At 44.4% G+C, this 19,564-nt stretch overlaps 1 protein-coding gene across 20 annotated transcripts in view; it reads left to right on the top strand.

Annotated features, from left to right (window-relative positions):
• The window catches only part of LOC106577623 (receptor-type tyrosine-protein phosphatase delta), a 645,609-nt gene that overhangs the window by 469,930 nt on the left and 156,115 nt on the right, over positions 1 to 19,564 (top strand). The window lies entirely within an intron of this gene.

Below are 19,564 nucleotides of genomic sequence, written 5' to 3'. Positions count from 1 at the left end.
TTGTCACATACGCACACTAACAGTTATACACAAACAAAAACACAGCATTCTCTCTCTCTCTCCCCCCCCCCACACCCTGATGAGTACATGGCCATAAGTCCATTCCTCTATATTCTTATTCAATATGGAGATAACCATATATATCACCACAACATGGTGATTGAGTTGAAATCTGAGCACTGAGGTGTTACAACGGGTTTCAGACTCCAGTGAGTTTATCCTACTCCGTTTTCCCTGGTTAACACCGCTTCCCATTAATCACTACGTTCCAGGAAGCAGGTGCAGGTGAATAAAAGTTTCACACCGCAGGAATCTCCCTCTTCAGCTTGAATATGTTTGAATAGTGGAGCGTCCTCCCAAGGTCACAGACGAGGGAGCAGCGAAAGAGAAATTGATGGGCGGGACTCGAAACTTTTGGTTGAGAAATGTTCCCTGCAATCTGTTTCATTCTCTCCCATCTCAATTTTCCCCTCCCACTGCATATATTTCTCAGTGAGAGAGATGAATGGAAAAGTAAATTGTCACTTCAGGTGTGTCTAGGTTTTTATTGACTTTGCCATTTTAATCGTAGCAGCGTTTTATGTGCTTTCTATTGAGCACAACTAGCAGTCGTTTAGAATAGAATAGACCATGAACATGGACTATGTCACCATGAACATGGACTGTCCCCATGAACCTGGACTATGTCACCATGAACATGGACTATGTCACCATGAACATGGACTATGTCACCATGAACATGGACTATGTCACCATGAACATGGACTATGTCCCCATGAACATGGACTATGTCACCATGAACATGGACTATGTCACCATGAACATGGACTATGTCACCATGCACTTATAGTTTAGATGCTATGACTAATGTGTCATGCAAAATAAAATAAAGGAAAGCCAACTACCAGACATCCAAACTCGAGTCACCAGTGGGCATTCCACGGGGGAATTTGAGCACAGATGTAACCCATGAGACAACCACACATGCACTTGGCCATCCTAACCCCTAAATCCCCACCTTCCCTTCTCTCCCTGTTGCTGTCTGCGTGCTAACAGCTGATCTGATAGCCCTTTGGACAGCTGTGCTGGTTTATCATTTCCAAGCCAAAACAAACTGACCGTGAGGGAAGGCGACGGCAGTCCAGCAATGACTGAGTAACGGAGGAGAGAGGGGGTTGGGGATAGGGGATTGGATGACAGGCCAGTGTCCACAGCTGAGGTGTAAGAACGGAGATCCAGACCAATTTGAAGTAGTACATATTTGCTCAGGGATTATGTCTTCTCTCAGCTATATCCAACTACATCCTGCTATATCCAGCTACATCCAGCAATATTTAGCTATATCCAGCTATATTTAGCTATATCCTGCTATATCCTGCTATATCCTGCTATATCCAGCTATATCCTGCTATATCCAGCTATATCCTGCTATATCCAGCTATATCCAGCTATATCCTGCTATATCTTGCTATATTTAAGCAACAAGGCCAGAGGGGGTGTGGTATATGGCCAATATACCATGGCTATGGGCTGCTCATAAGCATAACGCAACGCAGAGTGCCTTGATACAGCCCTTAGTCATGGTATTTTGGCAATATACCACAAACATTGCTATTATAAACTGGTTACCAACGTAATTAGTGCAGGAAAAATAAAGGTTTTGTCATACCCGTGGTATACGGTCTGATATACCATGGCTTTCAGCCAATTCAGCATTCAGGGCTCGAACCATCCAGTTTATAATCAGATATATACAGCTATATTCAGCTCTCTCTTCTCTCCACCTTTATTCTTTGTTGCTATGGACCCGTTCTTGCGGATATTCCTTTTCTCTGTCTCCCTCTTTCTCTGTTTTTCTTTCACTCTTTTTCTGTCACTATTTTTCTTTCTCTCTCTCTCTCTCTCTCTCTCTCTCTCTCTCTCTCTCTCTCCCTCCCTCCATCGCTTTTGAGCCTGTGTGTTAGCACCATGCCAGTAACTGCATCTATTTTATCTCTAGTGTGCCACTGCATCTGCATAAACACTTCAGCTGCTCAGCTCAGCCTTAGGACTCTCCCCAATACTGCAAGACCAAAATACCTACCGAATAACCCCCTCCCACCACCCACCTCCTCACTTTAACACTCTAAAAACCCATAGAGGAAGAAGGGAAGCTGAATGCCTCCGTCAGTGCAGTGTGTTAGCCCAACTGGGGTGTGTTAGCCCCGCAGGCGAGGAGATATGGTGGAGGATATGAGACACGTGAGAGGGCGAAAATGGCTGACTCGGCCTGCTCAACAGATGGCACCATCCTCGGAGCCAGTCCTGTGTGCCCATGTCCGGCTGGCTGCCCTAACCTCTCCCGCAAAGGCGGGAAAAAAATGTCCCCGGACAGGACAGCGCACACGTAGGGAGGGTTTGGGGTTTTGGCGCTAACGATGCTAACACGGACGAATGCTATATGGCAATGCTTTGTTTGGTTAACATGTGGATAGGCATGGATAGAAAGGGCCTTTTGTTGGCATAGGACTGTGCCTATGTGGATTTGAGGCTATTACTTTAGTTTATGTGGCAAATTGGGCTCGGGACTATGGAAGGAGGACATTATTTTTCCTGATGAGCCCCGGGGTGAGATGGGGGGACGCCGGTGGTGGAATCAAACAACCGTGCTCTGTCTCTGGTTGAACAATGGCATAATAGACGAACAGGAAAACCCATTCCTACTCTGAAGGAATGATCTTCGGGAGTGTATCAATGATCAATAATGATCAATAGATCATCAATATGTGTCTAACTGCACTGAGGAAGGGGCCAGATAGTTTGAAGTGCCCAAAGGGAAAAATGGCAGAGGACAAACAAACAAGCACAAAGGCAAAACCATTAGAGACTCTAACAACCTCCAGGGCTTGTTGTGTTTTGTTTGGTGCTGTTTGTTTGCTAGGAATGCTGGGGAGGCAAACAGTCGTTGCATTTAATGTCGCTAGTGAATCACTGAGCTGTTCAGTTCCCTCAAACCCATGACTACGTCACAAATAGCATCCTATTCCCTACATAATGCACTATTTTTGACCAAAGCATCTATGGACCCTGGTCAAAATGGAAAGGATATATACTGCTCAAAAAAATAAAGGGAACACTTAAACAACACATCCTAGATCTGAATGAAAGAAATAATCATATTAAATACTTTTTTCTTTACATAGTTGAATGTGCTGACAACAAAATCACACAAAAATAATCAATGGAAATCCAATTTATCAACCCATGGAGGTCTGGATTTGGAGTCACACTCAAAATTGAAGTGGAAAACCACACTACAGGCTGATCCAACTTTGATGTAATGTCCTTAAAACAAGTCAAAATGAGGCTCAGTAGTGTGTGGGCCTCCAGGTGCCTGTATGACCTCCCTACAACGCCTGGGCATGCTCCTGATGAGGTGGCGGATGGTCTCCTGAGGGATCTCCTCCCAGACCTGGACTAAAGCATCCGCCAACTCCTGGACAGTCTGTGGTGCAACGTGGCGTTGGTGGATGGAGCGAGACATGATGTCCCAGATGTGCTCAATTGGATTCAGGTCTGGGGAACGGGCGGGCCAGTCCATAGCATCAATGCCTTCCTCTTGCAGGAACTGCTGACACACTCCAGCCACATGAGGTCTAGCATTGTCTTGCATTAGGAGGAACCCAGGGCCAACCGCACCAGCATATGGTCTCACAAGGGGTCTGAGGATCTCATCTCAGTACCTAATGGCAGTCAGGCTACCTCTGTCGAGCACATGGAGGGCTGTGCGGCCCCCCAAAGAAATGCAACCCCACACCATGACTGACCCACCGCCAAACCGGTCATGCTGGAGGATGTTGCAGGCAGCAGAACGTTCTCCACGGCATCTCCAGACTCTGTCATGTCTGTCACGTGCTCAGTGTGAACCTGCTTTCATCTGTGAAGAGCACATGGCGCCAGTGGCGAATTTGCCAATCTTGGTGTTCTCTGGCAAATGCCAAACGTCCTGCACGGTGTTGGGCTGTAAGCACAACCCCCACCTGTGGACGTCGGGCCCTCATACCACCCTCATGGAGTCTGTTTCTGACCGTTTGAGCAGACACATGCACATTTGTGGCCTGCTGGAGGTCATTTTGCAGGGCTCTGGCAGTGCTTCTCCTGCTCCTCCTTGCACAAAGGCGGAGGTAGCGGTCCTGCTGCTGGGTTGTTGCCCTCCTACGGCCTCCTCCACATCTCCTGATGTACTGCCCTGTCTCCTGGTAGCGCCTCCATGCTCTGGACACTACGCTGACAGACACAGCAAACCTTCTTGCCACAGCTCGCATTGATGTGCCATCCTGGATGAGCTGCACTACCTGAGCCACTTGTGTGGGTTGTAGACTCCGTCTCATGCTACCACTAGAGTGAAAGCACCGCCAGCATTCAAAAGTGACCAAAACATCAGCCAGGAAGCATAGGAACTGAGAAGTGGTCTGTGGTCCCCACCTGCAGAACCACTCCTTTATTGGGGGTGTCTTGCTAATTGCCTATAATTTCCACCTGTTGTCTATTCCATTTGCACAACAGCATGTGAAATTTATTGACAATCAGTGTTGCTTCCTAAGTGGACAGTTTGATTTCACAGAAGTGTGATTGACTTGGAGTTACATTGTGTTGTTTAAGTGTTCCCTTTATTTTTTTGAGCAGTGTATAATATAGAGGTACCTAGGGCTGGATTAGAAATGGTTTGTCTGAAGTGCAATCCTCTTCCCTATATAGTGCATTTTTGACCAGGGCCCACAGAGGCTTTGGTGAAAAATAGTGCATTATGTAGGGAATAGGATGCTATTTGTGACGTAGTCATGGGTTTGAGGGAATTAAACAGCTCAGTGATTCACTAGCGACATTAAATGCAACGACTGTTTGCCTCCCCAGCATTCCTAGCAAACAAACAGCACCAAGCAAAACACAACAAGCCCTGGAGGTTGTTAGAGTCTCTAATGGTTTTGCCTTCGTGCTTGTTTGTTTGTCCTCTCTGGCCCCTTCCTCACTGCATCTAGACACATATTGATGATCTATTGATCATTATTGATCATTGATACACTCCCAAAGACCACTCCTTCAGAGTAGGAATGGGTTTTCCTGTTCGTCAATTGAGCAACTACTTAGGTCATATGTGACTTGTTGCTTTGAATCCCTCCTAAATCAATCGCTCTATGGACCCTGGTCAAAAGTAGTGCACTATATAGGGAATAGGGTGCCATTTGGAATACAATCTAAGTCACCCTGGGGCCTAATGCTGGTTTAATTGATTCTCTCCGCTAATGACGGATGGCGTGTCGTATTCCAGTGGAGTGAACGCTTCTCTTTTAATGCGTCGAATAAGTATCGACGGGCTCCCCCGGACATCTGTAAACAGTCGAACCGTTTTCGTCCCCAAAACCCGCTCTATTTGGCTGTCCTTCACGCACGCGTACACATACAGGATGCATCCTAAATGGCACCTATGGGCCCTGGTCAAAAGAAGGGAATATGGTGCCATTGGAGATGCAGAACACTCTATCTTTCCCTCTGGCATAGCCCTTGATTAACTACATGGAAAGTGCAAAAGCAAATACTCTCCATCTATTTATTCATCCGTCCATCTCTCCCTCTCTCCTTCTTTTACTTTCTTCGCTCAAGCCATTGCGTGTTGAGTGAGAATAGAAGGGAGAGCGAGAGAAAGGGAGAACAATAACGTGGGGAATTACATACATTTGTTACGCTGGCTGCGTCCTACACCAACAAATGAAAGTGCTCTTGCCATGTTCTGATGGCTCAAGTAGAATCAGGAGACAGACTAGTGCGTTTCCATGCAGAGGTCAAATTGTACGCGGCTCTGCGGCGAACATAATGTGCAATGTAATTACTCAGTGCACTGTGAGGAACAGACTTTCCCATATTGTTATTATTCACGGGCATTATGATAGGGCTCGAGCTCCACCACGTCACTGTGTCACTCGGATGGCTGTCAGGGTCAGTGTCAGTGTATGAATAGATTATGGAATAATATGGTGTTTTTCCCGAAAATTATACATATTTTTATGGAGTGTATATGTCAATGGTCATTAACTCGATGCTTTTAACTCAATTTATATTCATCCATAGAGCCACACATTCATAGACCTTCTGACAGGCACGTACACACACACACACACACACACACACACACACCACACCCACACACACACACACACACACACACACACACACACACACACACATAAGAATGCACACACACACACAGAAACACACACACACAATCTAGTACAACTAACCTTGTGGGGACACACAATTCAGTCCCATTCAAAATACTAGTTTCCCTAACTGCTAACACTAATCCTAACCCTTACCCTAACCTTAACCCTAAACCTAGCTCATAACTCTAAAACTAACCCAAGCTCTTAACCCTAAACCTAACTCTAACCCTAACACAATTTCTAACCTTAACCCTAAATCCCCTAAAAATAGCATTTGACCTTGTGGGGACTAACAAAATGTCCACAGTTGGTCCAAAAAAAACATTTGTTTACTATTCTTGTGGGGACTTGTAGTCCCCACAAGTATAGTTTCACTCACACACACACACACACACACACACACACACACACACACACACACACACACACACACACACACACACACACACACACACACACACACACACACACACACACACAGGCTCATGTGAGCACACTGAGCCGCACCTCCTAGCTAAACTTAGGGCTAATGATACTGTATTCCCAGATGTCAGGGGGTTGTAAATTGTGTGTTTTATGCTTGCCTCCCCTAATATGAATTATTGTAAAATAGTGTTGTATTTGCATATGGGCTTCCAGGCTGTTCTGAAATTAGCATTTTTACAACAGTTCAAATTAAATTCCACAGCTTAATTTGCCTGCATGGTAATTCGATTTAAATTGAGTCCATTCCACTCTGACCATGTTCACAGCACAAATATGAGTTAGAAAACCCCAAAGGCTCCAGAACCCTCCTCAACAACTGTGTTAAATTACAAACCTGTGGTTCAGTCGCACGCAATCAGATCACAAGACAATGGAAACGAAATTAAGCACAATGTTATCGTGGCCTTCGGAGAAGCTATCCGCTACCAGGGCTTCACTATCATAAAGGAATAAGCAGTAATCATAATTTTCTCCAGTAGAAGTACTGTACTCTACAAACTCTGTGTTTCACGATCTTGTCGTTACTTTATAATGTAATTACTCCATAGGACACTGTGCATTGACCATTTACGCTGGGAATGCTGGTTTGTCTTGTAGAAACCCCCTGATAGTCCGTTATTTGATGCTGTTAGCCTAGCTATGGAATGCTGTAATTTGGCCATCCACTTAAGGTCAGAGTACCATACAAAGATTAGGCCGATTCCCAAAGCTTCTTTACCCTCACATACACATAGAAAGGCTAAGAAATTGAACTTTTTCTTACAATACAAAGGCATTGTGCATGCTCAGATGCACATACCGTAATTAAGGGCTAGCCTCGGGCGCTAATGCTATTTTTAAGTGCACTTACGTCTCCAAGAGACATTGACTTGATAATGGAGGGGCAATTTAGCCACTCTGAGGCATTCGAATCCAAGAGAAAAGGTATTGACAGAACAAAACCTCCTGAACACAAAGCCAAATAGCCAAATGGTTCTGGTGCGCCCTCTTGACTGACAACTGACCAAGTCTCTTCACAATACAAATGGATTGTGTTTTCCCATTCACAATACACACCCAAATCAAACCTAAATTGAAATGAATTTGGACAGATTTTACCTCAGGTTTTGGCATGTTTGTCTGTCAAAGATGGAATATAAAGCCTGATTTGAACTGGATGCTCCCAGTAAGAGAGCACAAATGGCCAGGTTTCACACAGAACCCTCTAGTATGCCTTTGATGCCGTGATCAGCCGGTGAGCCGAACACAATGCCAGCTGTTCTGCGTATGCCTGGGTTACGCTTGGCACAGCGTTTAGCATGCTGGCATATGCTAAAGTGGATAACCCCTCCGTATGCCAGAGCACCCTGTAACAATGCAGATGTTGTGCGACGTCATTAGAGTGACTGTGCAATTAATAGATAGAGCCTTTGGGATTATTGGATTTGGTCACTAGCTTGAATGGATGTGCTTTACCGTTAAATCATTATTCCTGTTGCAGAGTAAAGGGTACTGTTTTGTGGTTTTCTAATAGTGGGTACATCAATGTGGATGATCAATGTTAGTACATTACGGTGGCGAATCGTGGCTATTGGACCTTCAGTGGAGGAAAAACGTATTTTAACACGTTTCTACCAAACTGAAAAATCAAGAGAAATAACAGAAACATAGCATCACTTAGGCCTAATGCGCCCAACTAAATGAAACAGGCCTGAGGCTGAGCCATGCTTCGGCCTGCCACTCACACAGAGACGGCACCCGCACTGACAATGCTACCAACAGCAACAAACCACACTGCTTTCACAACCCATGGTAGCCTAACGCCGTCACTATCCCACTATCACCAAAAGCGACTACGGTGACACATAAAGGATGTGAGTGTGGCAGGCCCGTGATACTGAAAGGACAGCGACCGTAATACGCAGCTCGCTCCATGTAGGAGAGCGCACTTTCTGTAAAACACGTAGACTGATAGAAAGGCAGCAGTCACACACAGCATGATGTTAAAGGATAAGCAGCCCATTCACTCTGACATAATAAGCCAGTAGGTCCCAATCATAAGAACACAAAAACACAACCATTAGGCTAAGCATTTACCAATCAAACTGTACTATTACTTCCCATTCCAAAAATATGTTCACCTTCAGCACACAAAGTAACGGGTGATCTAAAGTTTAACTGCAACAATGTTTCACACACATACGTTATTTTTTAACCTGTTGGGGCTAGGGGGCAGTATTTTCACGGCTGGATAAAAAAACGTACCCGATTTAATCTGGTTACTAATCCTACCCAGTAACTAGAATATGCATATACTTATTATATATGGATAGAAAACACCCTAAAGTTTCTAAAACTGTTTGAATGGTGTCTGTGAGTATAACAGAACTCATTTGGCAGGCAAAACCCTGAGACATTTTCTAACAGGAAGTGGATACCTGATGTGTTGAATTACCTTTAAGCCTATGCCATTGAAACACACAGGGGTTGATTAATGTTTTGGCACTTCCTATTGCTTCCACTAGATGTCACCAGCCTTTACAAAGTGTTTTGAGTCTTTTACTGTGAGATCTGACCGAACAAGAGCCATGGAACGGTGATGGCCGATTAGACTCTGGCGCGCGAGTTCATGTTGGGTACCCTCGTTCCAATACGTTATAAAAGAGAATGCATTCGTCCACCTTGAATATTATTCATGTTCTGGTTAAAAAAGGCCCTAATGATTTATGCTATACAACGTTTGACATGTTTGAACGAACGTAAATATATTTTTTCCCCTCGTTCATGAAGTGAAGTCCGGCGGGCTTAGATCATGTGCTAACAAGACGGAGATTTTTGGACATAAATGATGAGCTTTTTTGAACAAAACTACATTCGTTATGGACCTGTGATACCTGGAAGTGACATCTGATGAAGAGAATCAAAGGTAATGGATTATTTACATAGTATTTTCGATTTTAGATCTCCCCAACATGGCGGCTAGTCTGTATTGCAACGCGTATTTTTCTGGGCGCAGTGCTCAGATTATTGCAAAGTGTGATTTCCCAGTAAGGTTATTTTTAAATCTGGCAAGTTGATTGCGTTCAAGAGATGTAAATCTATAATTCTTTAAATGACAATATAATATTTTACCAATGTTTTCTAATTTTAATTATTTAATTTGTGGTGCTGACTTGACTGCCGGTTATTGGAGGGAAACGATTTCCTCAACATCAATGCCATAGTAAAACGCTGTTTTTGGATATAAATATGAACTTGATAGAACTAAAAATGCATGCATTGTCTAACATAATGTCCTAGGAGTGTCATCTGATGGAGATTGTAAAAGGTTAGTGCATCATTTTAGCTGGTTTTATGGTTTTGGTGTCCCTGTCTTTGAATTGACAAAACATTACACACAGCTATTGTCAATGTACTCTCCTAACATAATCTAACTTTATGCTTTCGCCGTAAAACCTTTTTGAAATCGGACAACGTGGTTAGATTAAGGAGATGTTTATCTTTCAAAGGGTGTAAGATAGTTGTATGTTTGAAAAATTTGAATTTTGACATTTATTTGGTTTCAAATTTGCCGCTCTTGAAATGCACCTGCTGTTGATGGAGTGCACCACGGGGGGGACGCTAGCGTCCCACCTAGCCCATAGAGGTTAAAGAGATGGCTAACAACAGCAACCACACTGCAATAACAAAACACAATTCCACTCACCAGATCATGATCATTTGAAAACTTAACTTTGTGTTGAAAGTGAATCATTGATCTGAAGAAATGAACTTGGAGAGGTTAGCGCTACAGCAGAAACGCTTAGACTAGCTTATACCTGAAGGATAGGTGCAACCGTGAATCGCCCAGAAGAAAGACTATGTTTCGGTATGGAAGGCAGACGGTATTTATGGCACACATCATGCCGGTGACATTCACTTTCTTTTCCCTCCAGGTCAGTGTCAGTTATGTTGTGAGGTTCACTGAGGCCAACCCCCTGAGGTACAGTAGTTGTCCAGTGGTAGCAAACTCCCAAGGTGGTCATTTGAACTGCTTTCGAACACAGATGGCCTGTTAGGAATTGGAGGGACGAAGGAGGAGGGGGTATTCTGTTTTTAGCGGACTTTTCTCTTTTCGGATAAGAAGTCTTAGCACTTATTGTTTTATGTGGTGGTTCATACGGTTCTGTATGCCCTACCTACTTGTATGGTTCATTCAAGACATGATGGCGTTGGAATGTCAGTTGAGATGTTAGGAATCCCAACCCTTCACTTGGAGCTGCAGGAGTGGGGGAGTGGAGGAGCTGCAAAAAAGTGTTTTTTTTCCCCCCTTGCCAGTTTGGTTGAGGAGGCATCACATCCAATCAATTAGCGGCTTAATAACCTACGCTGGGCTAATTAGTCAGATGCATGACGACAACCTCACCTCCTATTAAGAGGCCCCAGATCAGAATGGTTTAGCGGATATCCTCCCGAGCCGAACGTGTCCCATTTTAGCAACCTTATTAACGATATTTAATAATATAATATAATAATATAATAATATATGTATCAACCAAGGTATGCATATCAGATGCAGGCACATAGACAGTTATGGGTGCTGCATTTTGATATATTTGTGAAGAAAACATAGCAAAAATAAAAAGAGACATTTGGGAGAGCAAGACGACACCAGATTGTATCAGGGCCCCGATGCCTCCCCTTGAAATGCCAAAGGCCCCTCTGCCTATGACTGGATACATGGCTGTGTCTGAGTAGGTCCTTACAGTGTCAGAAACTCGTAAAAACTCTTACATTCTTGAAGCTGTGTGTGGGAGGGAAGTGAATGTGTGTGTGTGTGTGTGTGTGTGTGTGTGTGTGTGTGTGTGTGTGTGTGTGTGTGTGTGTGTGTGTGTGTGTGTGTGTGTGTGTGTGTGTGTGTTCACATGAGTATACAGTTTGTATGTACTATAGCGTGTCCATATCTGATAGATAGTACCTTCACACGTGTCATTCTCTCTCCATATCACTGTGTTAGGACACCTGGCCTGGAGCCTGTTCTTTGGTCTCACTCTGGGGGAGGAACATTTCCCTGATCCCAGTCCAGCACATTTACGTGTTGGGAAGGGAATACCTTGGGGCTGCAGAGTGGTCAATGGTGTAAAGCCTTCGTCTCAGTGAAGTGCTCCGGGGCTATCTGTGTTCCCAGGCCACAAAGCCTATACCTTTTTCACGTTTCACTCCAATCCTCCCAACGTTGATCGGAAATCTATAGGGCTAACATCCCCGCTGGCCTCTCGTTGTCCGAATAGGTTAGCATACGTGATAGTGAGTGCTCTGTTTCATACATTTTCTCTCTTTTACCACCTTTCTTTCACTCTCTTCCGTTCTCTTTATCTCTCTCTCTAACTTTCTTTCTCTCCCGTTACCTCACTCACTCACTCACTCACTCACTCACTCACTCACTCACTCACTCACTCACTCACTCACTCACTCACTCACTCACTCACTCACTCACTCACTCACTCACTCACTCACTCACTCACTCACTCACTCACTCACTCTGCCTCAAAAACAGCATAGTTCAAACCCTTTTGGCCGCTTTGACATGTAAGTATGTTGCTGTTTGGGGACTTCTGACACAAGGCTTTAATGTAGTTTATGTTACAGTTAATGAGAGGGAAAGATTCCAATGAGAGGTGAAAATAAACTCACACTATGGTCCGATGTAAAGGCTTTTCCACTTGAAACTGAGCCAAGGCCTTGATTCTAATGGTGCAGTGCACTAAGTACCCATCCGACCGCCACTGCAGAATATCGACATGTCGACACAAACACAGACACACACACACACAAAACAACCCTTTTCCATTAGTGGGGGAGCTGCCCAGTTTCAACAGCTCCCCCTAAACACATGCACAAGCACACAGTTTCTCTCACACACACACAGAGAGGGACCACTCTTACACACATACCCATTCTCTCACAGAAACACCCACAGAACCTCACACACACACACCACTGATTAGATATTTATACGGCATCCATCAAAGCCTCACCAGGACCGCCCCATCCCCTGAACGTTCCAGGCCCATCCTCTTGGGGGTGACATCTGTTTCATTCATCATCCTCTCTCCAGCAAATTAATTGTCCACTCCTCACCATCACTCATATTCAATATGAATATTGAATATTAAGTGTAGCTAATTAGTGTAGGACAGAGGTTGGGTGACTACAATGCAGGAGAGTTAATCTCGTCTGTCTGTCTGTCTGTCTGTCTGTCTGTCTGTCTGTCTGTCTGTCTGTCTGTCTGTCTGTCTGTCTGTCTGTCTGTCTGTCTGTCTGTCTGTCTGTCTGTCTGTCTGTCTGTCTGTCTGTCTGTCTGTCTGTCTGTCTGTCTGTGTCTGTGTCTGTGTCTGTGTCTGTGTCTGTGTCTGTGTCTGTCTCTGTGTTGTGTTGGGATGCTACTCCATACATATGGGAGGGCAGCTGTCAAACAGATCACATAATGTCAGGATTTATGTCTACACAGATTTCTTTAAGTACACATTTCAAATAAGATTTTCCCAGACTCTCTTTCCGTCCCCTTGGAAAGTGGGAGGGAGGAAAAAACACATAATCAGAGCTCTCTGCGATCTTCTCTCTCTCTTTTTCCTCTTTCTGTGCCCGCGCGAGAGAAGACAGTAATTTCACACCACATGATCTGTTGCGTCTCATTATGACAGAGCCCTTTAACTGGCTTGCTCGCCGTTTATTCCCCGATTTCTCAGGCGGAGGCATCCGGGGAAGGATAGGTTGCACTTTTGCCATTAAAGCCACGTGGCGATGCTGAAATTATGACGGTTTGCCAGCGGGACTGGAATGGGGATCGGCAACGCGGTTAGCTCTTAGCGGGGGAACAAGGAGCCACTGGAGAGCCCGGTTAAACAGTGATTTCCCCTATAAGCCATTGAGAGAGTTGTGGTTCGGTGGTTATAGATAGCTGGTTAGAGAGATGCCCTGGACATTTGGTTGATGGGCTGAACTGCGGATTGTAGAAGACGGGCATGGGAGACCTCGAATACCGCAAAGCACCTTCACCCCTACACTGAGATACAGGGCACTCTGAGAGCCCGATTTGGCCCGATCCACTACGCCTAACATGCACACCTACATATGAAATCATGCACATGCATCTGTGCACACACCCACACATAATGCACAAATACTGTCACAGACATATACACAGGCACATGCACACATTCATTCCCATACACATGACATATACAGGTCACAGGCACACTCACACAAACAGACAGATTTCAGTTAAGGCAGTGCTACTCCATCCCCTGTACTGCAACCAAAGGACATACTGATTTCCTACATAAACATGTCAAAACAAGAACCTATCCAACCCTAGGTCAATTCTTCTTCCACCATGTGGCCTGCTGCACGTAGAGTGACGCTCAACAGGCCACAACGGGGTCATACCACCCATGTGTCCAGGGGCTCTTTCACCAGATTAAATACTGTAAAACGACTCACGAGGGCCACAGGTACAGGCCTGCATGGCCCTGTGTGATCTAGCCGTCTATGTAATGTATGTTAATGGATGGGAGAATACCCTGGGAGCAGCAGCTGTGGCAGGCTGAGGCAGAGGCAGCCAGCTCCCTAAGCCGCTAGAGAGAGGGATGCTGAATGAATCAGATTACCTGCCCATCAGCCGTCAGCCCCTGAGCCGCCCGGAGGACAGGCAGGCAGGCTGCCTCTCTCCAATCGTCATGACAGCCAGAGAGGGAGAAAGGACGTGGGTAGAGAGGGAGGGAGGGACAGAGAGAGCGAGCAGAGAGAAGGAAAGAGGTTCAAAATTGAGAAAGGTTTAGGGTGGGGAGTATGAGCGAGAGTACCAGAGAGCATTATGGGAATCATAGAGAAAGAGGTAGAACATTATGCAGAGAGAATGAAGTGTAACAGACAAAACCACATCTGCTAAGATTGATTTTACCTTTCCATCTTTGAAAAGAAAGATCGAGTGATTCCTATTGAATCGGTTGCCTGAGCATGCTTTACCGTAGACCTGGGTGATTGGTAGCATGATTGATACACGCGGAATGTCAAATGATATTTGCTGAGGGAATAATTTGCACGAAAAGTAATAACAAGAAGTATTTGTTTTATTATTAGTTTTAACTAGGGCATAATTTGGTCATGACAGGTTCTCAATGTTAATAAAGTTCGCTAAAGATCACCGTGCCAACCTAATCTCATGGGCCTCAAGGTTTGGATATGAGTTCTGAAGATAAACAGATGAAGAAAATGACGACACCCCTGAATTGAAGGTCAATTGCAAATTAATCTTCGGTCTCATCTCAAATATCTGTTGAAAGTCTGTGAGGGAGGAAAACCTTCATGCGATTACATTTTTATTTAACATTTTATTACACCTGTTGTGACTTGCATGCATATGGGGTACTGTTGCTGACTAACCAATGGAACAGAGGGATACTGAGGGATACAAGCTAAATAACCAATTGTATAGTGGAATATTGAGGAACCTGTACATCATTGCTAGGCCATATGAGATAAGTAACATTCTATCGCTCCAAACAAACACCATGTATGGCTTCTTGTATTTGTAAGTGGAGAGAGATACATGGAAAGGATCTGATTGGTGCTAAGTGGTGATGAGTATAATCTTACTGGTTGATGATATAAGAGTTCCACAACACTAAAACCCCCAGAGCCGTTGTATCCCTCTCAATTGTGGAATTAAATAAAACATCAATTACAATAGGCAGAGTGATTAGAACACGTTGAAATGTAAGCACATTAGAGGAACAGTTCTCAAAATTGAGTTTGTCAACCTGATGGTCAAGGAACAGAAATCCCCCATTGACTTGCTGCACCATGTAATTGGTGTTCAGGATATTTTTCTCCCCATTTCCAACAGGGATGAAGTTGTAATGATGGAACATTTCAGTCAATGAAATGTTACAGTGGGTGGTCCATCACTGTGTGTGTGTGTGTGTGTGACCGTGTGTGTGTTTGACCTGCGTTCAACAGCAGTTTGAGCTGTGAGTTTTGGTGTTCGGTGCTGTTGGATAGCCCTCTAATGGCTTTGCGGAATTACAGGCATGTGACAGTGAACCCTGGGATTAAGACTAATACTCTGATCCAGTGGAAAAGACAGAGGGAGGGGGAAAAAACTAGGCCAAGACAACCTGTCAGTCGTCAAATCCACTGGGAAGCAATACCCAAAGAAGATATGTGTTCCGCCTCTGAGAAAGTCAGAGAGAAAGACAGAAGGCATAAAAAAAATGGAAAGAATAGCTTTTCTTCTCATCTCAAAAAAATAAATAGCTAACAAAAAAGCAAAACAGAAGCGCTGAAGGATACAGTCATCTTAAGGGGGCCTGGCCGCTTTGTTTTGACGTGTCTTTGAAATCCACAAGGGAATTTACTCGGTATTCATTCAATTTTTTGGGTCGTTCACTAAAAGACATGGCCGACCGAACTTGAGCTGGGCTGTGTCCAACAGCGGTGCAGCGATGATCCAAGCTGCTGGGAGGTAAAATGCAGACTTAGAGAAAAGGATGCCTCTGTCAGATTCTATGACAAGAAAATCCTAAACCAGGACGACCACAATTCATGGCAGTGTTTACATTTGTCTCAAGAATTCAGTCTGTCTTGGTTTGTAAAGGCCATTACCTTGCATTATAACTGTGCGACAAAGCATCCGTTTATTGTGCATTTTGGAATGTAGCATTAGCTTACGGTAGATCATCTGTAAGAGGATCGGGAGAACTTCCTGTTATAGGAAAATTATACAGGGGACACAGACAGGCTGCAAGCAGAAATAAATCGAAGGCAGGCAGAGACTGTGCTACTTCCACACTACAGGACATCTTAAAGTCCCACCAACAATAACAGCAGACAAAAAACAGGTTTTAGCCGTACTTCCTCTCTTGCTTCACAGAGGTCTTTTTAGAAGTTTGCTATAACAGGCTACCCTAGTGCTGCTAACAAACTGAACACAATTTCCAGTCAAGGTAGGATGAAGAAACTCTCCAGACTGAAGTAGACAGACCACTGTTACAGCATCTGACCTTTTCTGAATGTTACTCACAAAGCAAATCCATCCAGTGGTCACTGCACAACATCTGTACCCGATCCAGGAATATCGATCAGGTGATAATTATATTGTCCTTCCCCAGTTTGATATGGATTAATAATCGGCCTGTAATGCCCTCTGACATTTTCGTGCATCGACTCAATACTGTTAAGTGCCACAACGCCAATAATTATGACGCCGGGCATTCTTCATTTTCAGCCCTAACGAGAATCATCAAAGTTGGAGAGAGAGACAGAGCGGGAGAGAGAAAGAAGTCATGGCTTGTGCTCCAACCGTTATTGGAGATGCAGATTTGTACCTCAAAACAGGAAACAAGGGGCCAGAATTCAGAAGCCCTGGTTTTCCTCTGAAGAGAAAGATGAACTCATGTGACTTTCGTTACGTCATTGAAATAAACCAAAGAGAACCATTCTCAGGGTCCTCCACTAGCGTCACTTAGCCTACAATAAATAGAGGGATTGGGACGAGGCGGAATGGGCAGAGTGCCACACCACCGCCTTGACTTCCACCACAGCCCATCTGTGAGCATGTCCCTCCCCTGGCATTTGAGGACCCATCACCATCCTTTTGTGTATTTTCCTCCCTCCTTTGTCCCTGTTTTCAGCAACTTTAATTAGGTTATTTACCCCAGCTTACCTCCCAGTGTTTCATTACATAGGCCAGCAGCTGATAGGGACTGCTTCACACACAGGGCAGGTGAAGATAAAAAGTTGGGGACAAAATATGATAAATGTCGGAGCTCGGCCGAAATGCAATCTGGCCACCGCGATGCAGAGATGCTCTAATAGCTTCCAGCAAAAAGGGAGGCAGGCACTGTCGAGATGGCAACGTGATAAATGGCACCGGCATAGCTGGGAGGACTGTAGGCTAGACAAAAAAAGAAAGCGTCAAAGCACACAGACACAGGAAAAAACGAGGATGGGCACGTAATGGAAGCCAATTCCTTCTGAACTCGGCTCCTTGTGACAAATTCAGTCCGGAAGGGCCAGGGAAGGAAATCGTTTTTTAGCGACGGGTTCCAACCCACCCCTCTTTTGATAGTAAGAGGAGCTGTATGGATTCTGACAATGCCATGGCACAGGTGGAATGATTAATGAGAGACTCCACACCTCATGTGCTGCTAGAAAATAAAATGGCTGCCCAGAACCAAATATAGTCATACTGCAAACATACCGTGGGCAATGTGTCAAGGAAATGTTGACATGACAAACTGCCAACATTATATTACCAGTTGTCACACCAAACACTTGTTTCACTAGTATAATGGTAGCCATTTTGAGGTCTGCCTCATGCTAAGCTGAAAGCCAGGTAAAGCGACCTCTGTACTCCAATTGAACTACAGTCATCTTAGTTCTGTACCCGAATCCTATTCCAATTAGACCAGTAGTAATTGGACGTGGTTGAATTCATCTGAACAAGCCAGTGGCCTCCATGACAGGTGTCACATTGTGTCAATGACGCCAACCATGCCCGTTTGTGATGTAATGAGGTGCCACGATGGGGTGATGCCCACGTCCCAGTGTCACTGGGTGGCAACTTGTGCCACGGTGGCATCTTCACTGACCCCCTCCAACACTCACAATGGGTGGCCATTTTCCTTTCCACTTGGAAACTTATTAAAGGAGCTATCTTTTCTCTAATTGCTCCTCTCCTCTCCTCATGGCCAAGGCCCTCGTGCATTGAACCAAATCTTAGAAGCATTGTTGGATACTTCAATTTGCAATGGTGGAGGCCACAGTAGTTTTTAGAGGTTATGGATGATTTTACCAAGTGAAATGTTGAGCAGAAGAGAAGGAATGGAATAAAGCCCCGACTTGCTGCAAATGGTACCATTACAACAGCTAAGTATTCCATCAAGCGTATGGTGTTAAAACCACACTGGTTGACGTTATGGGTACAGCTCGGTGTGGCAAATTAGCTTTCTCTGAGTCCAACCGCTTTAAAGTAGAGAAATCGCACTCACTTTACAACTCACTTGACGCACTAAGTGAACTGGCTTTCCCTAGAATATTCATGAAGCTAACAAACAGTAATGCTGAGTCAATGTGACTGCTGAGTATTTGACCTTTCTGCCTGTTAGTGTAGAATGGAGCCAGGGCTTCCCAAGCTTTAGAGCATCAGTATACCTTGTGGCATTTAATTAAATAGCTTTGGCTTTTCATTAAGGTCTGTGGGTATTTTTTATCTCTCTCTTTTTCCAGTCTCTCCCAAGATTCTGCGATCAAAGATTCTGTGCAAAATCAACAATATCCTGCATATTATGTAGGCTTTCAAATTTGAGCAATCATAGCAATATTTCCACATAAAACAGTCAAATCATCGCAATGTTATTGCATAAAACTGACCCATAATCGCTGTACAACAAGAGGGCTCGCAATTTCAAACAATCACTGCACATTTACCGCAATATATGGTTCAATCAAGCCACATGTCAACAAACGTTTCCTTCGTTAGCGCATTCCCGCAACAAATTGGACAAAATCATTCCATATTGCCATGCAAAATGTCAGAAAAAAATCTAAATCAAGCATTTTTGCCCACAAATATCACAAAATATCCCTGCGAAACCCTGGAGGGATTGTTTTTGTATTTTCACCTGTCACGGATCCCTCTGGAACTTTCATCACACACACCTGTCCCCTATTCCCACTGATTAGTATTTGTATATATGTGCCCTTTGGTTTCCATGATCTGGTCGATTATTGTTACAATGTCCGTTGGTGCATGTGAGTACCTGTGCTGTGTGTTTGGGCTTTCGTGCCCTTGTGGACTGCGCAGATGATTACGGGTCTTGTCCTGTGTGTTAATCATCATGTGCTTGTGTTATTTATTC

Source organism: Salmo salar, chromosome 18, assembly GCF_965601325.2.
Source record: "Salmo salar chromosome 18, fSalSal1, whole genome shotgun sequence".
Taxonomy (NCBI): domain Eukaryota; kingdom Metazoa; phylum Chordata; class Actinopteri; order Salmoniformes; family Salmonidae; genus Salmo; species Salmo salar.
The sequence above is the reverse complement of the archived record's forward strand: the minus strand, read 5'-3'. Positions and strand labels throughout refer to the sequence as shown.